A 23,376-nucleotide genomic window follows, 5' to 3' on the forward strand; every position below is an offset into this window, starting at 1 on the left:
ATTTTAAGACACTGTCATCAGTTTAAGAGGTCACTCGTTCATTTATTTATTCATCTAACGTTTATTTACCCACATACTGTGATAGGCAGTGAGGAATAAGCACAGAACAGAAACAGTGCCTGCCTTCACAAAGCTTAGTCTAGCTGGATAGTAATTTAAGAAACTGAAACAGTATATTAAGTGCCTTTTACAAATATTCTTTGCAGCTACACCAGCTACCACTTGCATTTCAACATTTTATTTCAAAGCCATTATTTATTTGTTTGTTTATTTTTTTGATATGGTATCTTGGTAGGTTGCCCAGGCTGGTCTCAAACTCCTGGGCTCAAGCAGTCCTCCTGCCCCAGCCTCCCACGTAACTGCGATTACCAGCACATGCCACTGTGTCTGGCTCCAAAACCATTTTCTAAAATTACTTCAGTGTTCAGACAACTTTAAGAAACAATATCATGGTTGGTATCAGTCATTAATTGTGCTATTTTATGACTTCAATCTTTTGATGCAGTATAGTTTCCTTGCCATTTCCAATAGAAAAATCCTTGCCCCTTTCAGGCTACTGCAGTTGAGATACAAGACTTGAGATATTTTTTTTTTTTTTTCTTTTTTTGAGACGGAGTCTTTGCTCTGTCGCCCAGGCTGGAGTGCAGTGGCACGAACTCGGCTCACTACAAGCTCCGCCTCCTGGGTTTAGGCCATTCTCCTGCCTCAGCCTCCCGAGTAGCTGGGACTACAGGCCCCCGCCACCTCGCCCGGCTAGTTTTTTGTATTTTTTAGTAGAGACGGGGTTTCACCGGGTTAGCCAGGATGGTCTCGATCTCCTGACCTCGTGATCCGCCCGTCTCTGCCTCCCAAAGTGCTGGGATTACAGGCTTGAGCCACCGCGCCCGGCCGAGATATTTTTCTAAGAGAAAACAAAACAAACAAAGCAGCCGAGAGAAACAGTATTAGCCATGTAATAAAACACCCAATGTACTTTATTCCATTGTCCCAGGCAAACAAACAAATAAAAGCTATGAATTATACCGCATACAAATGTGTTTTCTTTGGAAAACACTGAAAAATAGAAAGATTCATGTGGGAAGAAATTACTTTATTCCTACCACTGTCTTTTTCAGACACACTGAAAATTCATAAAATTCACAAAATCTAAAGCTTCTAAATCAAAAGAAACTGGTCACACATCATGAACACAATATTAACTTTTTGAAAAGTATTTGAGGCAGCTGAACATCATCACAATATCTGAAGGCTCATTTCCTTAGATTAATTCAGTGATCATTTTCAAAGCTTTTTATGAAAGCTAAAATAAAATGTCTAGGTAACCAAGGAGAGTCTTTCAAATGGAAAAAAGTTGACGGTATTAAACTCTAACAAATAAGGTATGTAGGCGCAGGCATGGTGGCTCACACCTATAAATCTCAGCACTTTTGGGAGGCCAAGGCAGGAGTATCTCTTGAGCCCACGAGTTCAAGACCAGCCTGGGCAACATAGTAAGACCCCATCTCTATTTAAACTTTTTTTTTTAAAAAAAAAAAAAAAAAAAAAAAAAAAAGAACAGAGTCTTGCTCTGTGGCCCAGCCTGGAGTGCAGTGGTGCAATCTCGGCTCACTGCAACCTCCGCCTCCCAGATTTAAGATATTCTCCAGCCTCAGCTTCCCAAGTAGCTGGATTGCAGGCATGTTGCACCACGCCTGGCTGATTTGTGTGCTGTTAGTAGAGATGGGGTTTCACCATGTTGCCAAGGCTAGTGTTGAACTCCTGACCTCATGTGATCTGCCTACCTCAGCCTCCCAAAATGCTAGGATTACAGGCATGAGCCACTGCACCCAGCCTTAAATTTTAAAAAATAAAAAATAGGGTATGTAATAATCATATAAAGTTCTAAAACATCCAGTAGCAATGTTTTTAAATCCCAGTAATTCAGGAATTTTTTTTTTTTTTTTTTTTTTTTTTTGAGACAGTTTCACTCTTGTCGCCCAGGCTGGAGTGCCGTGGCACGATCTCAGCTCACCACAACCTCCACCTCCCGGGTTCAAGTGATTCTCCTGCCTCAGCCTCCCGAGTAGCTGGGATTACAGGCATGTGCCACTATGCCCAGCTAATTTTGTATTTTTAGTAGACACGGGGTTTCTCTATGTTGGTCAGGCTGGTCTCGAACTCCTGACCTCAGGTGATCCGCCCATCCCAGCCTCCAAAGTGCTGGGATTACAGGCGTGAGCCACCGTGCCTGGCCTCAAATACTATTTTAAGATTATTCATTCATAATACATTGTAGTCTGAAATAAGAATAACCTCTCTAACAGTCCATATGACCTTCATCCTCTCTTTTTCCAATATAATGGCAAAAGACAGAGTTGTGATATTTTTACTGTAATCACAGAAACATCAGTTCAACATATATAGGATTAGCATATCAAACACTTCAGCAAATATCAAAATACAGATGTTTCTTCATCCTGATGAACAAATTCGTTATTAAACTTGCCAACTAGTTTCCAAATTTATAAAAAACCATAATAAAATGTGAGGCAAAACTGCTGAAACCAGTTAAAATGAGTCTCGATCGGCTAAAATGACTAACAACGTCATCTTAAAGATGATCCCATATCTGAGCACGGGATACCTCTGTGATTTCGGGGCACAAATCCCTCTATCCATCAAACTAAACAGAAGGGTTAGAGAGGTTAATAGAGATAGTGTCTGTAATAGACTTCTGCATTTCATTCTCCACTCAATATACTCCAATCATCATTGAACTATTTGTTATGTTCTTATGAATCAATGCTCCCTTCACAGTCAAGATAGAGGCTAGAAGCCACTGTGTGAAGTAATAAAGCTTCCCTTTGCAAATCCTCATCAAGCTGATCTGATGATTAAGTCTATGTGAGGCTTCATAAACAACTGAAGTGCAATCACAACTTTAATTAGAAGCTCAAATGGCACTGCTAAACACCTCAATAAAACGTGAGCAAGGACAACAGCCACCTGCAACGAGCAATGCCAACTTCCAGCCTCCATTTACTATAAAGAGATTTTTCTCTATTCAGCTGCACAATCACTTGGGCTATATGAGCTCTGGCTTAGCAACAGCAGTCAAAAATTTAAAATCATGAAAATAAATTTTAAATCTATACTTGTTATATTATGCACTGGTGGCAGTCAAAAAGGTCACAGACTGAATAAAAATGAAGCTCGCTCATTTGCTAGGCTGGTGCCCATTCTACCCTAATTCTCCATTAAGATTCACCATTAAGGCCGGGCGCGGTGGCTCAAGCCTGTAATCCCAGCACTTTGGGAGGCCGAGACGGGTGGATCACGAGGTCAGGAGATCGAGATCATCCTGGCCAACACGATGAAACTCCGTCTCTACTAAAAAATACAAAAAACTAGCCGGGCGAGGTGGCGGGCGCCTGTAGTCCCAGCTACTCGGGAGGCTGAGGCAGGAGAATGGCGGGAACCCGGGAGGCGGAGCTTGCAGTGAGCTGAGATCCGGCCACAGCACTCCAGCCTGGGCGACAGAGCGAGACTCCCTCTCAAAAAAAAAAAAAAGAGTAAGGACTACACAGAGCTAGTTGCATAAATTACAGTTGGCCAGGTGCAGTGGCTCAGCCTGTTATCCCAGCACTTCGGGAGGCTTTGGTAGGAGGACTGCTTTAGGCCAGGAGTTTGAGACCAGCCTGGGCAACATAGCAAGGTCCTGTGTCTTTAAAAAAAATAAAAATTTGTAATTAGCCAGGCATGATGGCACATGCCTGTAGCCCCAAGCACTCGGGAAGCTGAGGCAGGAGGATTGCTTGAGCCCCGGAATTAAATGAGATGGCATTAGTGATGGTTGCACGTACCAAGAAAAATATATCCCAGTTTCCTTCTTTACTCCCTCTTTTAAACATATATCCTGTCTTCCTAGTTCATCTCCTCTGGTCTCTCCTTCTATGAGACATGGATAATTTATTCCCTATCCTCGCTGCCTTCTAACAGTAATACAAGAGAAGGTATAATCAGTGGTAAGAACATTTAACCAGGAAATAATCCAGAAGTCCACTGACAGAAAAACTGATAAAGTGTGGTCCTATGCTATACCGTAGAATATCATAAAGTGGTGAAAATTAATAACCAATGCTATGTGCAATAACACAGATACAAGCTGAAAATGTAATGCTGAGGATTTTTAAATTTCCTAAGACTACATTCGGCAATGACACCATGTATAGGGCTCAAAAAACAAGAAATATATATCTGTGTTCAAGCACGCATACATGTGTGACAAGCATAGAAAACATACACAAAGCATAGAAAACATCTCAGATACCCTGAATCGAAGTCAAGGGTCTCACAGAAATTTATGCAGGTTTGGATGCACACCTGACTTGGAATGTATGCTGCTCTGCACATGGACACATCCAACATAACCAACCTAGTGTCGCTCTAATGCTGTTAACTTTTAAAATGAAGCCAGCCAGCCAATGTGTCACCCTTCTTTTACCTATCTGAAATTCGAGTCACGATGATAGCTGTAAGTGGTCATTTTTTGCTTTTTGTTATAAAAGCTCTACCCATACCCTGGTGGCCACCGCTGCTGAGGCCAGCAGGACCACGTGGGGCAGCTGTGAGAGGCCAGCAGTTTCGTTTTCGTGTGTCGAGGCCTTGGCTCAGGATCCCATCTGTGCTGACTTCAGACTGAAGGGAATACATTTCCTCCAGCCTGAAAACTGAAACATATGCTGCAATAATGAGAGGTTCCTTGAGTCAGTTCAGCTGCACCCAGGATGGTGAGACTGTGCTGTGAGGACACTAGACGACTTCACATGTGGCACCCACTTGCTAGACAAAGACAGACACGAAGACATGGCCACAAGGCCTCTATATCCAAAAAGACAGAAGTCGGTCCCATCATCTGTATGTATTATGTCTATATCTGCTTGCAGACTGTTGCTCCTGCTAAAAAGTAGAGTGAGGAGTTTGCGAGTTAAAGAGACAGAACTAAGTCGACAAAACTGCAGCATTTAGAAAGCCCCTGCAAGCATCTGGCTTCTGCGTCCCCTTTCCTCGACGTAGACTCGGACTCTCCAGTGCTGGCCACATTTGGCTATTTAATGTAAATTCAATAGAGTTGAAAACCAACGTCCTCGGTCACACTAGCCACATTTCCAGTGATCGATAACCACATATGACTACTGGCCGATTACCATTTCGGACAGAGCAAGTGTAAAACCTTTCTATCATTCCAGAAAGTGCTTTGGGCAGTCCTGACTTACACACGAATCCACTTTTTTACTTTTATTATTCTGATTGACATATAATAATTGTAAACATTTATGAGGTACAGATTTTTTTCTTCCAGACAGGGTCTTACTCTGTCACTCAGGCTGAAGTGCAATATTGCAATCGTGGCTCACTACAACCTCCCACCTCCGCCTCCCAAGTAGCTGGGACTACAGCCTCCCAAGTAGCTGCACCACCACACCTGGCTAATTTTTATATTTTTTGCAGAGATGAGGTGTCAACATGTTGCCCAGGCTGGTCTCAAACTCCTGGACTCAAGTGATCTGCTCATTTGGCCTCCCAAAGTTCTGGGATTACAGGCATGAGCCACCATGCCTGGCCATACGGTATGATGTTTTTATACATATACACAATATGTAATGATCAAATCAGAGTAAATTAGCATATCCACCATCTCAAACATTTATCATTTATTTGTGTTGGTAACACTCAAAATCTGCCTTTCTAGCTACTAGAAAATACACAATAAGCTGTGGTTAATAGACACGAATCCACTTTTAAAACAAAACCAAAACCTCCACCAGCATGCTGAACATCAAAATCCCAGAGTTAGCCAGAAAATGTCAAGGATTAGTCACCCAGCACAATTAATCTGAGATGGTTCACAGGCTTGGATGGTTGAGGCTTCTCGTCTTTATTTTATTTCATTGTTTACTGTCGCACAGTCATTAAAAGAATGGACTCTGAGGCCGGGCGCGGTGGCTCAGGCCTGTAATCCCAGCACTTTGGGAGGCCGAGGCAGGTGGATCACGAGGTCAGGAGATCGAGACAATCCTGGCTAACATGATGAAATCCCATCTCTACTAAAAATACAACCGGGCGTGGTGGCGGGCGCCTGTGGTCCCAGCTACTTGGGAGGTTGAGGCAGGAGAATGGCAGGAACCCGGGGGGCAGAGCTTGCAGGGAGCCGAGATCTGGCCACTGCACTCCAGCCTGGGCGACAGAGCAAGACTCCATCTCAAAAAAGAAAAAAGAAAAAAGAATGGACTCTGAAATCAAACGGTTTGAGCCCGAATCTCTGCAATAGTCTGTTATTCAAACTCTCTCATTCTCTTATGTTAAAATGGGAATTTTTTTTTAATAGAGACAGGGTTTTGCCATGTTTCACAGGAGGTCAAACTCCCAGGCTCAAGCAATCCACCTGCCTCAGCTTCCCAAAGCACTAGGACTACAGGTGTGAGCCACTGTGCCCAGCCAAAATGGGGATACTAATAGTATCTACCTCATAGATTTGTTTAAAAGTTAAATGATACAATGTTTGTAAATCTATTAGTACCACGCTTGGCATAGAGTAAGAGCTCTATAATTGTTAGCTATTAACTATTATTATCCTTGCCAAAAGGAAGGAGAAGGAACGCATGAGGCTGAATTCCTGAATTTTGCCCATTAAAAAATTTTGGGGCTCTGGTAACAATGTACTATGAGAGAAAATCAACACACATGATCTTTTTCATCTTCAGTCTTGTAGTTTAATAATTTCCTTTCTCACCTTTAAAAAGCCTGTCCTTGCCTTTTCGCTCGTCTTGTAAGTCTCCCTCCAGTGCACCATGTCCACAGTGCTGCGTGGCAGACGCTATTCGAAGCACATGACGGATACCAGCTTAATAAATTCTCACAACAATCCTACGACATACATACTCAACGTGCCTATTTATTTTCAAATGAAAAAACGGAGACACTTAGAGGGTAGGTAACTCGTGCAGGATCACATAGCTAGTAAGTGGCAGTGTCACTGGATCCAAATGCAGGCAGTCTGGATGGAGAATCTCTGCTCCATCGCAGCCATCGTGCAAAATTGCTTCCATACGCAGCAGTCCTTCCTTCAAAACAAACAAGCAAAACCTTTCCCAAGCTATCGACCTGGTAATGTTATTATAGTTTATTCAATTAGATTGGCATGACAGGCAAGGAGAAGTCTCTTGGGATTTGGATGTGACAGCAGCTTTCACTGTCCTGTCTTCTGACTAAATCCCCTGGGGGATGTGGATGGAATAAAATTCTGCTATTCGGAAGGGTTGGCATTGCCCCCTGGGAGGTCTGGAAATTGGTGAGGATAGTTTGGTTTTCACAATAATTGCAGGGCACCATCAGGATTCACTCTGAAGGAGACAAAGGTGCTTATGTCCCACAATATCTATCACAATTACATACAACTTCCAAACGTCCAGTTCAGACATTTAGGTCGAGAATCTAACTGCTGATTACATATAAGAAGGAATTCTTGTATTGTTTTGGTGTATTTCATATATGCTGAATTTTTCTAAGATTGCAACCATCAGGTAAAATGAAAGAAACTGGTACTTTTGTCTTCAAAACCTTACCAGGAGTTGTTCATCATTTGAGACTATAAGGTCATGCTATTTGAATCCCAAAGACAACAAAGCTGTATCAGTCTCCAATTAGAGCCGCACATTCACAGCAATGCTGTGCCCCCTAGTGCCTAAACATTTATGTATAACAATGTCCTAGGCAGCAGAGGTTGCTATAACAGAATACCACAAATTGGGTGGCTTATATGCAACAAAAATCTATTTTTCGGCTGGACATGGTGGCTCGTGCCTATAATCCCAGCACTTTGGGAGACCGAGGCAGGTGGATCACCTGAGGTCGGAAGTTCAAGACCAGCCTGGCCAACATGGTGAAACCTCGTCTCTACTAAAAATACAAAAATTAGCCAGGCGTGGTGGTGAGTGCCTGTAATCCCAACTACTCGGGAGGCTGAGGCAGGAGAATCACTTGAACCTGGGAGGCAGAGGTTGCAGTGCGCCAAGATCATGCCACTGCACTCCAGCCTGGGCGACTGAGTAAGACTTGGTCTCAAATATATACACACACACACATATATATATTTGAGAATATATATAATATATATTCACTATATATTACATATTCACTATATATTATATATTATATATCCACTGTATAATATATATTATATATCCACTATATAATATATATTCACTATATATGTATATTTGAGAATACATATATATATTCACTGTTGTGGAGGCTGGGAAATCCAAAAATCGAGGTGTCTGCATATTCAGTGTCTGGCGAGGGCAGGTTTCCTCATTTATAGATGGTGTTGCTGTGTCCTCACATGGCAGAAGGGGAAGTCAGCTCCCTTGGGCCTCTTTTATAAGGGCACTAATCCCACTCATGAGGACTCTGCCTTCCTGAGCTAATTACCTCCCCGAAGCACCACCTCTTAATATTATCACCTTAGGGGTTAAGAACACACAGCAGGAGAATAGCGTGAACCCAGGAGGCAGAGCTTGCAGTGAGCCGAGATCGCGCCACTGCACTCCAGCCTGGGCGACAGAGCGAGACTCCCTCTCCAAAAAAAAAAAAAACACACAGCATACAAATTTTGGAAGGACACAAACATTCTGACCATAACAGGTAACAGACACCATTTCATGATAAATAACTTTCCATTTATTTATTCTTTATAACAGGTAACAGACACCATTTCATGATAAATAACTTTCCATTTATTTATTCTTTATATTTCCATTAGGGCATTATATTGCTATTTTGAAATTGTGTATATAAGTAGTTATATATTGTCTAAGATTCTCTCTTCAGGATAGCATGTGTGTGTGTGTGTGTGTGTGTGTGTGTTTTAAAATACACATTTATAAAAGGGGTTTTGTGCTTAATAGGGGTGATGTACTGTGCTCGGCATCTCTGGGAAAAAATTGGTCGTCTGCAGAATAAGCTGTTGCTGTTTCCTATCAATACTTTACTATACAGGAAAATCAGAGCTACGTGTCCTTAACACCAGCTTTCTGACTGCCCAGAAGTACTGATAAACAGAGAGAAAAATGAAACGTATGAGTTCTCCATAAAGTTCTGGCCTCTCCCCATCCTAATCCCTATCTCAGAAGCAAGTCTTTTTTTTTTAAATTTTTATTTTTTTGAGATGGAGTCTCGCTCTCTCACCCAGGCTGGAGCATAGTGGTGCTATCTCAGCTCACTGCAAACTCTGCCTCCCGGGTTCATGCGATTCTCCTGTCTCAGCCTCCTGAGTAGCTGGGATTACAAGTGCCTGCCACCATGCCTGGCTAATTTTTGTATTTTTAGTAGAGACGGGGTTTCACCATGTTGGCCAGGTCGGTCTTGAACTCTGGACCTCAAATGATCCACCCGCTTCGGTCTCCCAAAGTGTTGGGATTACAGGTGTGAGCCACCGCGCCCAGCCAAGTCTTTAAAGTATAAAACCTTAAGGTACAGAAGCCACTATCCTGTCTCTCCCCGCTTATCACCTCTCCCTGACTGAGCCAACTTGCTTTGTATTAACTACCTTTCTCACACATCCCCAAGAGCCTACAGAAAAGGTCTATGATCTTGGCTTGTTACCATCAAATCATCTCAAACCTTTCAGTATCTTTACCTACTCAGTAAGTAAGGAAACTCACAATTCCTTGAGTAGTTCCTGTAGCCCTCTCCCAGCCTGAATGGCTCTTCCTAGTGTTGCTGATGCTAATCAAAGACTAAACACAGGACTGCTGTCTCTCTCATTTCTCTGACCTAGCTGGCCTATGTTTACTTTCTTCCCTCTTGGCTTCTAATGAAGACAAAACTGCATTGCCTAATTATCCTTTAGAAACAAAACCTTAACATTCTTTAATACTCGATCTCTTTTCAATGCCTTCTATTTGTTTCCTGTAATTCAGCTAAAAATAGTTCAGCCATTGAAAAAAATTGATTCCAATAAAACATATTGAATGACAACTACTTAATGTGTTAAAAAGAATACTACCTGATTTTTTTAAAATAAAAGGTTTCTTGAATTCTTAAATTGAATTAAGAAGTGTAAAGACACTTTGGGAGGCCAAGGCAGGTGGATCACCTGAGGTCAGGAGTTCAAGACCATCCTGGCCAACATGGTGAAACTCCATCTCTACTAAAAATACAAAAAATTTGCTGGGTGTAGTGGCCAGCACCTGTAATCCCAGCTACTCAGGAGGCCGAGGCAGGAGAATCGCTTGAACCCGGGAGGCGGAGGTTGCAGTGAGCCGAGATCGCACCATTGCACTCCAGCCTGAGCAACAAGAGTGAGGCGCCTTCTCAAAAAAAAAAAAAAAGAAGAAGAAGAAGTAGGAAGAAAGGGTGAAACCCCGTCTCTACTAAAAATACAAAAAACTAGCCGGGCGAGGTGGTGGGCGCCTGTAGTCCCAGCTACTTGGGAGGCTGAGGCAGGAGAATGGCGTAAACCCGGGAGGCGGAACTTGCAGTGAGCTGAGATCCGGCCACTGCAGTCCAGCCCGGGCTACAGAGCAAGACTCCGTCTCAAAAAAAAAAAAAAAAAAAAAAAAGAAGAGATTAATATAGTAGCCATTTAAAAATTTTGGTATGTACCAGATCTTCCTAATTACCTGATAAGGAAGGTTACCCATAATTTATAGGTTGAAGAAATCAATGCAGAGAGGTTAAACAGTTTGCTCAAGGTCGTATACAGACACCTCCACCCTCACCCTCAACCAGTGCTAGGATTACAACCCACATTTGTCTAATTCTATTACATCATGCTACCACTCTACAGTAATTACGATTAGTGCTAACTTCGTACCAAGAACTTTGCTAAGTATCTCATTTAGTCTTTATAATAACCCTATGACATAGTTACCAAATTTAGCTTCATGTTACAAATGAGAAAATTGGGTATGGAAAGAAAGTTAGGTTGCCCAGAGTCACATAGTAAATAGTCTAACTTATATTCAAATCCAGGTACCTGACTCCAGAACCTATGCCTTTAATCATTAGGCTACACTCGCTGATAGAATTAAAATTCACTAGGCAAAAAAATGAGTAAATAGCTAATTTTTATCTGTAAAGATTACTGAGGAAATTACAACAGCTCTATTGCCAACAGAATGATTTAACAATAGCTATCTTCATGAGGATGCATGATATAGTTTGAACATACGCTCCCACCAAATCTCATGTTGAATTGTAATCCCCAGTGTTGGAGGTGGGGCCTGGAGGGAGGTGTCTGGGTCGTGGGGGAGGATCTCTCATGGCCCAGTGCTGTGCTCATGATAAGATATGCTCATTTCAAAGTGTGTGATGTTCTACCCCCACACACTAGCTCCCGCTTCCTCCATGTGACATGCCAGCTCCGCTTTGCCTTCTACCATGATTGTAAGTTTCCTGAGGCCTCATCAGAAGCCATGCAGATGCCAGGTGCCATGCATGCTTCTTATACAGGCTGCAGAACTGTAAGCCAAAGAAATCTCTTATCTGTATAAATTGCCCAGCCTCAAGTCCTTCTTTATAGCAACACAACCACAGCCTAATACAATGCACTAGCAAATCAAAGTGGGATTTTTGTTTAGTCCACAAGTCCATAAGTGATTAAAACTCTTAAAAAGCAAAACCATTAACCTTACAAATTAAATATCTTCTTTTGATGTGCTAATGTAATATTCAACATGAAGTGATTAGAAAGTAATTCCCCAAACTTTCTGTCTGTGGGTGGAAAGAGGGGTGGTATATAACAGCACCACACAGAAATACATCCCTACATGTGCCTGGTTGAAAATTCATTTTCTCTTTGGAATCCAGGCTCCTCCTACCCCTAGAGCAGTCAGAGAAACAGCTACCAAATGCAAAACAGAATGCAGTCTTTAGAGAGAGACCACCAGTACATGGTTACTTACAAATAAAGCCAGCAGTGAGAAATGGGACAGACATATTAGAGGAAATCAAGAGTCATTTTTCAATGTTAAAGATTTTTCTTGGAAAATATGAAAGGAAAAACTAAGAGCATTATCTGGTAAGTAAGCAAAGCCCTGAAGCCAGCATCAGACATCCCAAATCAGCGAGGTGGCACACAGAGGAAGGTCACATAGAACCAAAGCCTTTCTCTTCTCAAGGTTAGGGTTTGAGTTTCCTAGAGGAAGAAACAAAAGATTTAGAATGCATGGTGTCATGGAAATAGCTCTCATTGTCATTATTTTTAAGGCTTTTATGTATATATTTTAACTGCATACTATACGTGTAAAATATATATTCATATACAAATAAACGTGCACATACAAATATATGTAAAAATAAATGTACAAGTGATTCAGGTAAATCATACCAGGAAACTGAAGCCAGTTTTGTTTTTCTTGTTGGTTGTGTTTTTTGAGATGGAGTCTTGCTCTGTCACCCACGCTAGAGTGCAGTGGCGTGCTATTGGCTCACAGCAACCTCTGCCTCCTGGGTTCAAGCGATTCTCCTGCCTCAGCCTCTAAGTAGCTAGAATTACAGGCACACACCACCAGGCCCCGCTAAGTTTTGCACTTTTAGTAGAGACGAAGTTTCACCATGTTGGCCAGGCTGGTCTCGAATCCCCGACCTCAGGTGACCGCCCGCCTCGGCTCACGAAGTCCCGGATTACAGGTGTGAGCCGCCGCGCCCGGCTGGAGCCAGGTTTTCGACGTCCGCATTGGCTAAATCCTGGTCAGCAGAACAGCGCCCACCACAAAATGCTGCCTTAATTTAAAGCGATTTCAGCTTAGGTCTGTTTCATATGACTGTAATGAAGATAATAGCCAAGAGATGATAATAAAACTAACAAACCCCTGGGACTGTTAACACAGATACACTGTCAATAATTTTTCTACAAAAACTGCCATGTCAGCTTCAGTGACTTCTGCCCGGAACTGGGATAGCATTTACCTTCTCCAGGCTTAGGACCTGCAGATGTAACGGGAAAGGAAAGTGTTGTGGGCTCACCCCCACTTCTAATATAACAGCAATAATAACAGATACAATGTATACAGTACTTACCATGTCCCAGACTGTTTTCAAAGGCTTCAACTACTCCATTATTTCTAAACCTCACAACAATCCCATTATTAGTCCATGTACTAATAAGGAAATTGACCCAGAGTTGAGGTAAATAGCCCCAGGTCATAAAGAACTAGATCTAGAACCCTGGCCTCTGGCACTAAAAATTAAATAAATAAATAAATAAATAAATAAATAATTTTTTTCTCACTTCTTTTTTTAAAGATAGGAATCTCATTATGTTCAGCCCAGGCTAGACTCGAACTATTGGGCTCAAGTGATCCTCCTGCCTCAGCCTCCCAAGTAGCCAGGACTACAGGCACACACCATCACGCCCGGCTTTCACCAGTTTTTCATACTTTGGGTTCAGTTTAAGATTTCATTTAGAGAAAAAAGGTTTTATACCTTTTAAAATAAAAACATTGCGCACCACTAGTCTATATAGTTTATTTATCTACTATCACTCAAACTCTTATATAATTTTTATGGTGTTCTGGTGCACTGTGTAATTCTGTTTGTTAACCTTCTGTATATTACGTCAAGCTGCATACATGTACATATAAAGTCCCAAAGACAAGCACACTAGACTGGAAGTTCTTAGAGAACTTATATTTCTTTGTATTAGGTTGGTGCAAAAGGAACTGTGGGTTTTGCCTTTAAAAGTAACTAATATCTCCTATGTTGTATATAGTACAATGCATTCACATACAAATTTTTTGAGAAATAAACTTGATTTAACTGCTCAAATACATTTTTATCCTGGGGAAAATAATTTTAGTTTAGTTTAAACTATGCTACTGATAATAGTAAACAATCCTTAGGAACATCATATAGAAAGCAGTTCTGCCCAACCCACTCCCAATTTCTTATCCATGCGGTGTCACTAATCAATTTATAGGTTGGAACAAGAAAAAAGTTTTACGTTACAGAACTAATGAAGCATACTTTCCCTGCAGAGGGACCACCACTGTGACTTACAGGTTCTAATTAAGTTTTTTTCTTTGAAGCTTAGTATTCAAATCTGCATTCTTACTTGATTAGTATTCACCATCATTATTTTTATGCAGATCACATAAAAAACGAACCCTATGTGCCAGAATAACTTGCAAGAAATTACTATTCATCAGCATAAATCAACAAGCCCACAATTATAACAGTGTCCACTGGGAAAATTTAAAAAAATAAATAAATTTTAAAAAACCTTTTACTAAGGTCATATAAAACGAAAGTAAACGAGGAAGATGAAGAATTCATTTTTGCATTGAAAATCATACAAATGTTTTCCGCAGAAAATTACTATGACCATTATTGGGGCTCAGAAAATGATACCCCAAAGTATGGTGCTTTCATATGCTGGGCACTTTTGAATTTTAGAAAAACAGAAGAACTTAGAAGCTGCCTCAGAACCAAGGACTCTGTAACCTTCTCTTGTTTCTCTCCAACCCCCAAAGCCCAGAGAGGGGCTCTCTCTAGAATTTCCTTATCAGACTAAGGAAACTTTTTCCTTAAGAAATGCAATTCTCTTAAACCTCCTCCCTAGAAATCTCATTAAATTACCAGGAAAGATCAACCTGAGAAGAAACTATAATAAGTCACTGCCAGGACCAGACAGACTTTTCATCTATTCTTTAGAGGGCGGCTTTGAGACATTACCCACGAGACTTTAACTGCATAATAGAACCTCCGTTCACCTGCAGTTCCTCCCTCAAATTTCCATAACCTATGGGCCCCATTCAATCTCCAAAGAGAACCATTTACAAACTACTGTCTGCTCCTTGGATCCATTAAACTCTCCTAAAAGTCACTATCCCCCAAAACTGCCTACATTCCCCCGCTCCTTGTCCCCTAGAAACAGGGTACCATTTACGCTGTGGCTATCTGTCCTTTCTGTTACAGCCTGACAGGTTCTTCTTACCCGCTGCCCAGAAAAGCCAATACATGGAGAACAGTAGAGGTGTTGCGGCAGAGAAGGAGTTTAATTACTGCAAGGCAGCTGAGCGGAAGGAGGGGAGGTATCTCTCCAATCCACCTCCTCGATAGCTTGGAGCCAGGGTTTTTAAGGATAATTTGGCAAGCTGAGGGCTAGGGAATGTATGCTACTGATTGGTTGGAGATGAAATCACTGGAATGTTGGAACTGTCTTCACGTGCTGAGTCAGTTTCTAGGTGGCGGTCACAGGACCAGTTGAGTCAGTTCCTTGGGATGAGCCGTGGTCCAGATGGCATCAATTTAACCAGAATGCAAAGGTCTGAAAAATATCTCAAAAAGCAATCTTAGGGTTTACAATGGTGATGTTATCTACAGGAACAACTAGGGAAGTTACAAATCTTGTGACCTCAAGCAGCAACCAAGCTGGGGAACAACGGCTGGTTCTCTCTTCTTCACTGTGCTTCTAGCTTAGCAGAATTCAGGCCTTATCATAATTCCAATCTTGTTGGCTTTCATTAGTTTTACAAAGGCAGTTTCAGTTTCCAAGCAAGAGGGGACCAGTTTCAGGAAGGGACTATTATTCTTGCTTTAAAGTTAAACTGTGAACTAAACTCCTTTTTAGTTAGCTTGACCTACACCCAGGAATGAGCAGACAGTTAGTTTGTGGGGTCAGAACCAAGATAAGGTCAGTTGTGCTGGATTTCTCTTACCGTCATAACCTTTGCAAGGTGGCTTCAGTTCTCTGAGTCTCACATATTGTACGGCTCCTGTGCTTATGCACATGAATACATTTATATGCCTTTTCCCCTGTTCATCAGTCTAATGTCAGGTCATTTCAGCACATTCAAATCTTTAGAGGCAGAGGGGGAGGAAAAATTATCTTCACCCCTATACTCTCCAAGACCAAAAACCAACAGACGGTCTGCCATATGCTACAAGAGGGATAAACCGACAAGTATTACATGGTTCCACTGATATGAAATATAGAGAAAGGAGATTAAAGGTTCCCTTGTCCCCCTCTGCAACAGGGGGAGTGGCTCGCTTCAGTGCCCCGCGCTGAAACCTCTAGGGGGAGCACACAGATGGGCAGGTTGTGGGGCTCGGACCCCATGGCAGTGTCTAGAGGTAAATGCTTACAGCTCCTGAAGCCCCAGTGGGTGTGAGTTACTGGGTGCTCTTTTAATTTAGCAGTCTGTAGGCAGCTTGTGTTAGTCAGCTCAATTAGACCCCCTTCCTTATCAAAGGACAAGGGATGTCTGTATCCTGGGGTTTCTTGCCTTGGTGTACTAGAAGAATCAGATCACACGTGGGCCTGGAGAATAAGTGCAAGGTTTTATTGAGTAAAGTAGCTCTCGGCAGATGGGGGAGCCAGAAAGGATAGGGTTTTCTCCTGGAGTTGGGCACTCAGTGACCCGGGCTGTCCTTCGACCGTCCCAGCCAAACTCTGTGTCGTTCTGCTGGTCGATGGCCTTCCAGCATGCTGGCGTCGGCTGGTGTGCTCTTCTGCCTGTGTGCTCCCCTCTGTCAGGCCTCCGAGCCCAAGCTAAGCCATCATATCCCCTGTGACCTGCACATATACATCCCGATGGCCTGAAGCAACTGAAGAACCACAAAAGAAGTGAAAATAGCCAGTTCCTGCCTTAACGGATGACATTCCACCATTGTGACTCGTTCCTGCCCCACCCTAACTGATCAACTGACCTAAGACAATACACCCTTCCCGCCCTCATGATTATGGACTTTGTGATATTCCCCTGCCCTTGATAATGTACTTTGTAATATCCTCCCCACACCTGAGAATGTACTTTGTAAGATCCACCCCCTGCCCATGAAAATTGCTCCTAACTCCATCACCTATCCCAAACCTATAACAACTAATGATAATCCCACCACCCTTTGCTGACTCCTTTTTGGACTCAGCCCACCTGCACCCAGGTGATTAAAAAGCTTTACTGCTCACACAAAGCCTGTTTGGTGGTCTCTTCACACGGACGCGCATGACCCTCCACGTCCTCTCGATGTCCAGTCACTTGTCTTCTTCCACCAGTGTGTTCCTCTCACCCTCCAGCTGCTTCTGTCTATGCCTTGCTAGGGTCTCAGGTTTTTATAGACCCAGGATGGGGACGTGGCAGACCAGGGAGGTCTTGGAAAATGCAACATTTGGGCACAAAGGCAGAAGTGCCTGTACTCACCTAGGTCCGTGGGGGTAGCACCTTAGCCAGGGAACATGGCCTCCTCTACCCAGCACTTCCCTTACCCACTTTCTTATCATTCAAAGGGACCACACTCTCCCCTTCCCAGCACTCCCATATCACAGTCAGTGGTAGCAGTGGATTCCCATAGGAGCACTAACCCTATTGTGAATTGCACATGGCAGGGATCTAAGCTGCATGCTCCTTATGAGAATCTAATGCCTGATGATCCAAGGTGGAATAGTTTCATCCAGAAACCATCCACCCCCCTCACGCTACTTCCCTGGAAAAACTATCTTCCGCAAAACCAGTCCCTGGTGCCAAAAAGGTTGGGGACCACTGTTTTAAGCCAGAAAGTCTGTCATGACTTGAGGGGTGGCTCACGCCTGTAATCCCAGAATTTTAGGAGGCTGAGGCAGGAGGATCACAAGGTCAGGATATCAAGACTTCTCTATCCTGGCTAACACGGTGAAACCCCATCTCTACTAAAAATACAAAAATTAGCCGGGTGTGGTCGCACATGCCTGTAGTCCCAGCTACTCGGGAGGGTGAGGCAGGAGAATCATTTGAACCCAGGAGGTGGAGGTTGCAGTGAGCTGAGATGGTGCCACTGCACCCCAGCCTGGGCGACAGAGCAAGACTCTGTCTCAAAAAAAATTAAAATTAAAATTAAAAAGTAAAAAGTCTGTCATGACTTGATACAGCATCAATAAGAAGCTAATACATAAACAACTTGATAAGAAGTTTAGAAGATGAAGTTGAACTGAAAGTACAGCAAAAAGAAACTGACTCCATCATGCAAGAGACTGCTCCTACAGCTTGGGGTTGGAAGTAAATAAAATCATTAAAGGCATAGTGACTTCACAGCCATGCAATAAACATGTAAGAAGCACCTACTTCCTAAAGCCCACTGCAGTCAATGATAATTCAGTCAACCTGAAATCATCATCATCCAAGGTTCACGTGTAAACAATTTAACAGGCTGGAGAGAATATGTGAAGAACAATAGTTTTATTTCCAAGAATTCCTGACCTTATCTAGATATGAATGGACAGAGAAGATGGTCTCATACTTGGCGTGATTTCCCATGCAGGTGAAAGATTTGGCTGCCCAAAAATATCTGATCTTTGGCTTCTTCTAATATAGCAAATGCCCACTAACAAAAAGCTTTCAGGATAAATATTCAAAAAAGTATTAAAATGGAAATGTTAACAAGAAAGGTAGTGCCCACTAAAATTACAGCATAGGTTAGGGAAGAGAATTTGCCGTGGAGCAGGGCAAAACATCATTAGCTGGAAAGACAACCAACCCCGTTTGGGGGGATTGATGCAGTAATTGATGAACTTTACCATTTTCTTTGCCTGGGTTCTGAAGTATGACTATTTTTATAAGACATCTTTCCAGGCAGTCCTGTTACTATATGTCAACACATAGCCTCATAAAAGTATGATATCCTACAAAGAAATAAACTCCAAACTCCTCAAATAGCCATTCTTCTCCAATGTTTACACTGCATATTTATATCTGATAGGTAAGGGTCAACACTGTTTGCATCATTAACTGGCAAGGAATAATCTAAATTACTAATTACATTTAGCATGTCTCATATTGATGAAACAACAGATGTTTAAGGAAGAAGCTTCTTTAATATCTACTAACATTATATTATGTTTCACTGTGTTACACAAAACCACCAATAAGGCTAAAGCAGGTGTACCACTTTTATTTACCTTACAACAAAGAATAAATGGCTTGACAAGTTCCATTAAAATAATAATAATAATAAAGTGCCATTACTAATTCTGTAAACCAGTAAAAGTTACCAAAATAATTTTAATAGAAAGATCTCAAGACCCCCCATTGTATTTTTTAAAATACTAAAGGCAGTAAAATGCAACAAAATAATAAAATAGAAGAGGTGACCTTCAAATCCATGAAAGAAATAAGGGAAAAAACAAGATGACCTTAAAAATGAAAGTTCTAATGTAATTTCATTAATTTATTGTAAGTCAGAGAGCCCCAGGGTCTATATTAAAGGCAATATATTAAAGGCAATATTATAAGATTTAAAATACTAAAAAAAAGAAAAAGAAAAAGACTAAAAACCATCTAAAATAATTTAGAGGTATTTGAAAATAATACAAGGCAATTAAAAACAGTAAAATAGAAGAGATTTTTAAGTCTAAAACGAGCTCAGAAAAGCCTACAGCTGAGCTGCTGTGCAGGGAGAGGGAAGCTGAGTGCAAAGCCCCAAACATCAAGGGCAGTGTGAGAACAGAACATACCCGAAAGCTGGGAGACTGCACCTGAGTCAGAAAGCCCTGAACCAAGAACACCAAGAGCAGAAGATGGACGTGCCAGCTCAAAAGGGAGAGAGCAAATTCACCTTTCCTCTGCCTTTTTGGTTTATTCGCACCCTCAATAGACTGATGAGGGTGATCTTTACTAGTTTGCAGATTCAAATGCTCATCTCTTCCCGGACCACTCTCACATATACATCCAGAAGTAATATTTTCCCAGCTATCTAGACATCCCTTAGCCCAGTTAACCATCACAAGTAAGGAATGGTGACATGGAATATCGGAGACAGAATGGCATGACACTGTGAAGGCCTTTCGATAAGCCACAGATCAAAGAATACCAGGGCAAAGATTTTAGCATAGGAAAATGACATAATCTCTCTACTACATATTTAACCTGATTAAAATGGACTTTTGCACAGACAACTAAGGAAGAGGCCTTGTTAGGACCTTGTTTAGAATAAATAGATAAATGTATGTATTATAGTTGGATAGGACTTTAAACATTGCCTGATCCCATTCCTTCATTTATCAGACTCAGAAAGTATAATCTCCTCATGGTCAGCTGGAAAATTAGTAACAAAGGCTACAATGTTTGCCTTTTTTTTTCTTTTCTTTTTTTTTTTGAGACAGACTCTTATTCTATCACCCAGGCTGGAGTGCGGTGGCACGATCTCAGTTCACTGCAACTTCCGCCTCCCAGGTTCAAGGGATTCTCCCGCCTCAGCCTCCTGGTAGCTGGGACTACCGGCACCCACCACGTCTGGCTAATTTTTGTATTTTTAGTAGAGATGGGGTTTCGCCACATTAGCCAGGCTGGTCTCGAACTCCTGACCTCAAGTGATCCGCTCGCCTGAGCCTCCCAAAGTGCTGGGATTACAGGCGTGAGCCACCGCATCTGGTTTACAATGTTTTCAAACAATGAACTTGTAAGTACTCATATTTATTATGATTTTTTTTTTAAGATAGCTCTTTCTGTCTCCCAGAATTTCTACAACCACCTCCTTAATGAACTGAAGTCTTTCTTTCTTTCTTTCTTTCTGGTCACAAATATTTACTGAACCCCTACTATGTGCCAGGCACTGTTCTAGAGGATAATAACAAAATTAATTCCCTCTCTAGTTGGATCTAAAATTCAAAAGAAGAAAAAAAAACAATAAACAGATAAACACATACATCACACAGTGGTAAGTGTTAGGAAGAAAAATAGAGTCAGACGGCCCAGCATGGTGGCTCAGGCTTGTAATCCCAATCACTTTGGGAGGTCGAGGCAGGCAGATCACGAGGTCAGGAGTTCGAGACCACTCTGACCAACATGGTCAAACCCTGTCTCTTCTAAAAATACAAAAATTAGCCGGGCGTGGTGGTACATGCCTATAATCCTAGCTACTCAGGAGGCTGAGGCAGGAGAATCGCTTGAACCCGGGAAGCAGAGGTTGCAGTGAGCCGAGATCATGCCACTGCACTCCAGCCTGGGCAATAGAGTGAGACTCCAACTCAAAAAAAGAAAAGAAAAGAAAAATAGAGTCCGAATGAAAACAAATGCAGAACAGAAGGTATTAGAAGTACACAGAGAGTAGCCACAGAATGTTTTCTCATAAGATGGTCTGCAATGAATCAGGAGCAGTGACTTGTGCCTGTAATCCCACCTCCTAGAAGGGATGAGGTGGTGGGATCACTTGAGTCCAGGAGTTCAAGACAAGCCTGGGAAGCATAACAAGACCCTAGCTCTAAAAAAAATGTTTTAAAGTAGTCAGATGTGGAGGCGCATACCTGTAGCCCCCGCTACCCAGGAGCCTGAGGCAGGAGGACTGCTGGAGGCCAGGAGTTTAAAACTAAGCTGTGCAATATATTTTATCTCAAAAAAAAAAAAAAAATAGCCTGAACTATAAGAAATCCAGTAGAAGAGTGGTCCCCAAAGACTAGACAATAAATGAGAAAATAGGGAGCATTTCTTGAGCAGAGAAATGACATCATCAGAGAGGTTGGAGAAGAATCCCTAATGAGTTGTTTGCAGACACTGGGCTTACGGGGCTTGTGGGACATCTAGGGAGTTTTCACTGAAACTGCCAAGAAGCCACCCAGATATAAGTATGGAATCCACAGAAAGATCTAAGCTAAGAGTTTTTATATGGGGGTCATCAAGATTAGATGATCACTGAAGTTATGAAATAAATGACATTTTCCTGGGAGGATCTGACATGCCAGAAAAACAAAGGAGCCCAGAGAAATTACCTGAGGAACATCAACAGTAGTGGAATGAGCAGAAGAGAAGGAGCTTACAAAGAAAGAAAAAGCAGCAGAAACTACACAACAAGAGGAAGGAAAACCAGGAAAGTGGGGAAAGAGTATGTAAGAGATAAGTTAATACTGACCAGTTTCACAGCAAGATAGAATAAGAACTGAAACATAACCCCTGAGATTTAGATTACTGATGAGCTGGCTGAAAGCAGTACACATGGAATAGCAAGGATGGGGCAGTACACACAGGGAGGTCAGAAAAGGATGCTTAGAAAAGATTGCTTTTGAGCTAAGAAGTTAACCAGATAAACAGGAAAAATCACCAAGTGTAAGGAAAAAAAAAAAGGTATCTACAAAGAATAGGCTGGATCCAATACAAAGATATGTATCCTAAACAACAACAACAAAAAACTATAAACACGCACATAAGATTTTTAAATTCAACAAGCAAAACTAATTTGTCGCCTCACACAAATTGATCTTTTGCTTTGATTACAACGCTAACTTTTTAAGAAAAAGAACCTGGTTAAAAATCTGGCAAATACACTGCTCAGCAAAATTTGATGAAAAGGCAAATAAGTCACACCTTTTGTGTGACGTCTTGCTAAAAGGAGCAACTTTAGCCCAGGTGCAGTGGCTCACACCTGTAGTCCCAGCACTTTGGGAGGCCAAGGAGGGCGGATGGCTTGAAGCCAGGAGTTCGAGACCAGCCTGACCAACATGGCGAAACCCTCTCTCTACTAAAAATACAAAAACCAGCCAGGCATGGTGGTGTGTGCCTGTAGTCCCAGGTATCAGGAGAGGCTGAGGCAGGAGAATCGCTTGAACCCGGAAGGCAGAAGTTGCAGTGAGCCGAGATGCCACCAATGCACTCCAGCCTGGGCAACAGAGTGAGATCCCATCTCAAAAAACAAATAAATAAATAAAAGGAGCAACTTTAATATATCTGTTACATAAATTACTCTCCATTTCTGCAACAATCTGTTTAACTCTAGGCAACAAGTCCAATCTCAAATTTCATTTTGACTCAATTCTTTTCTTAAAAAGGATTCCACATTTTATAACAGAAAGAGCCATGAAAAAACTCAAAATTTTATTTATCTTAGGAATTGGGAAAATCATTCCATTCCTAAAATCCCACATCTCTAACTATATTCTGGGAGAAAGTATATAGTCTGGCAGCTCAACAGACATGCATTTTTTAAAAATCTCACTGAATAATTGCAGATAAGACAAACGAGTAATCTAACAATGATGCCAAGCTTAGACTGGACTATGTGTGTGAAAGTACTACCTCCTCTAGCACTTTCTCCAAGGAAACTATCAGAACCATTTATTTTCAACTGCATAACAGCAGAACTATGAGTTATGTGACATCCTATAAAAAGACAGACACAATTTCTAATTATATCCATTCTTTCACTTTAATTACTCTAGAGAGTGATTATGTATTTAACTTGGCTATCTCTAAAACATTAAGTTGCTTTAATGAAAGTATCTTAGATAGCTATACCACCATACATCAATCAGAAAGTTAATCATTCTGCTTGTTCTCACAAAAAGATTTTAAAGGTGGAGAGGTGGTGGTTGGTGCTTTATAAAAAGTTAATTCGAGGGCACCCAGAAAGAGAGATCATCCAGGAAATAAA

The 23,376-nt window shown here is 41.7% G+C and overlaps 1 protein-coding gene across 5 annotated transcripts in view; it reads right to left on the reverse strand.

Moving 5' to 3' along the window:
• The window catches only part of SMYD3 (SET and MYND domain containing 3), a 752,225-nt gene that overhangs the window by 653,525 nt on the left and 75,324 nt on the right, over nt 1–23,376 (reverse strand). The window contains exon 1 of one of the 5 annotated variants that reach the window (XM_073011912.1): nt 14,981–15,098. The exons of the other annotated variants lie outside the window; for them this stretch is intronic. The gene's annotated coding sequence lies outside the window, so the exon portion shown is untranslated. Of the gene's footprint in view, nt 1–14,980; nt 15,099–23,376 lie in introns of those variants that run through there. 5 annotated transcript variants of the gene reach the window in all.

The sequence above is a fragment of the Chlorocebus sabaeus genome, chromosome 25 (assembly GCF_047675955.1).
Source record: "Chlorocebus sabaeus isolate Y175 chromosome 25, mChlSab1.0.hap1, whole genome shotgun sequence".
Taxonomy (NCBI): Eukaryota; Metazoa; Chordata; class Mammalia; order Primates; family Cercopithecidae; genus Chlorocebus; species Chlorocebus sabaeus.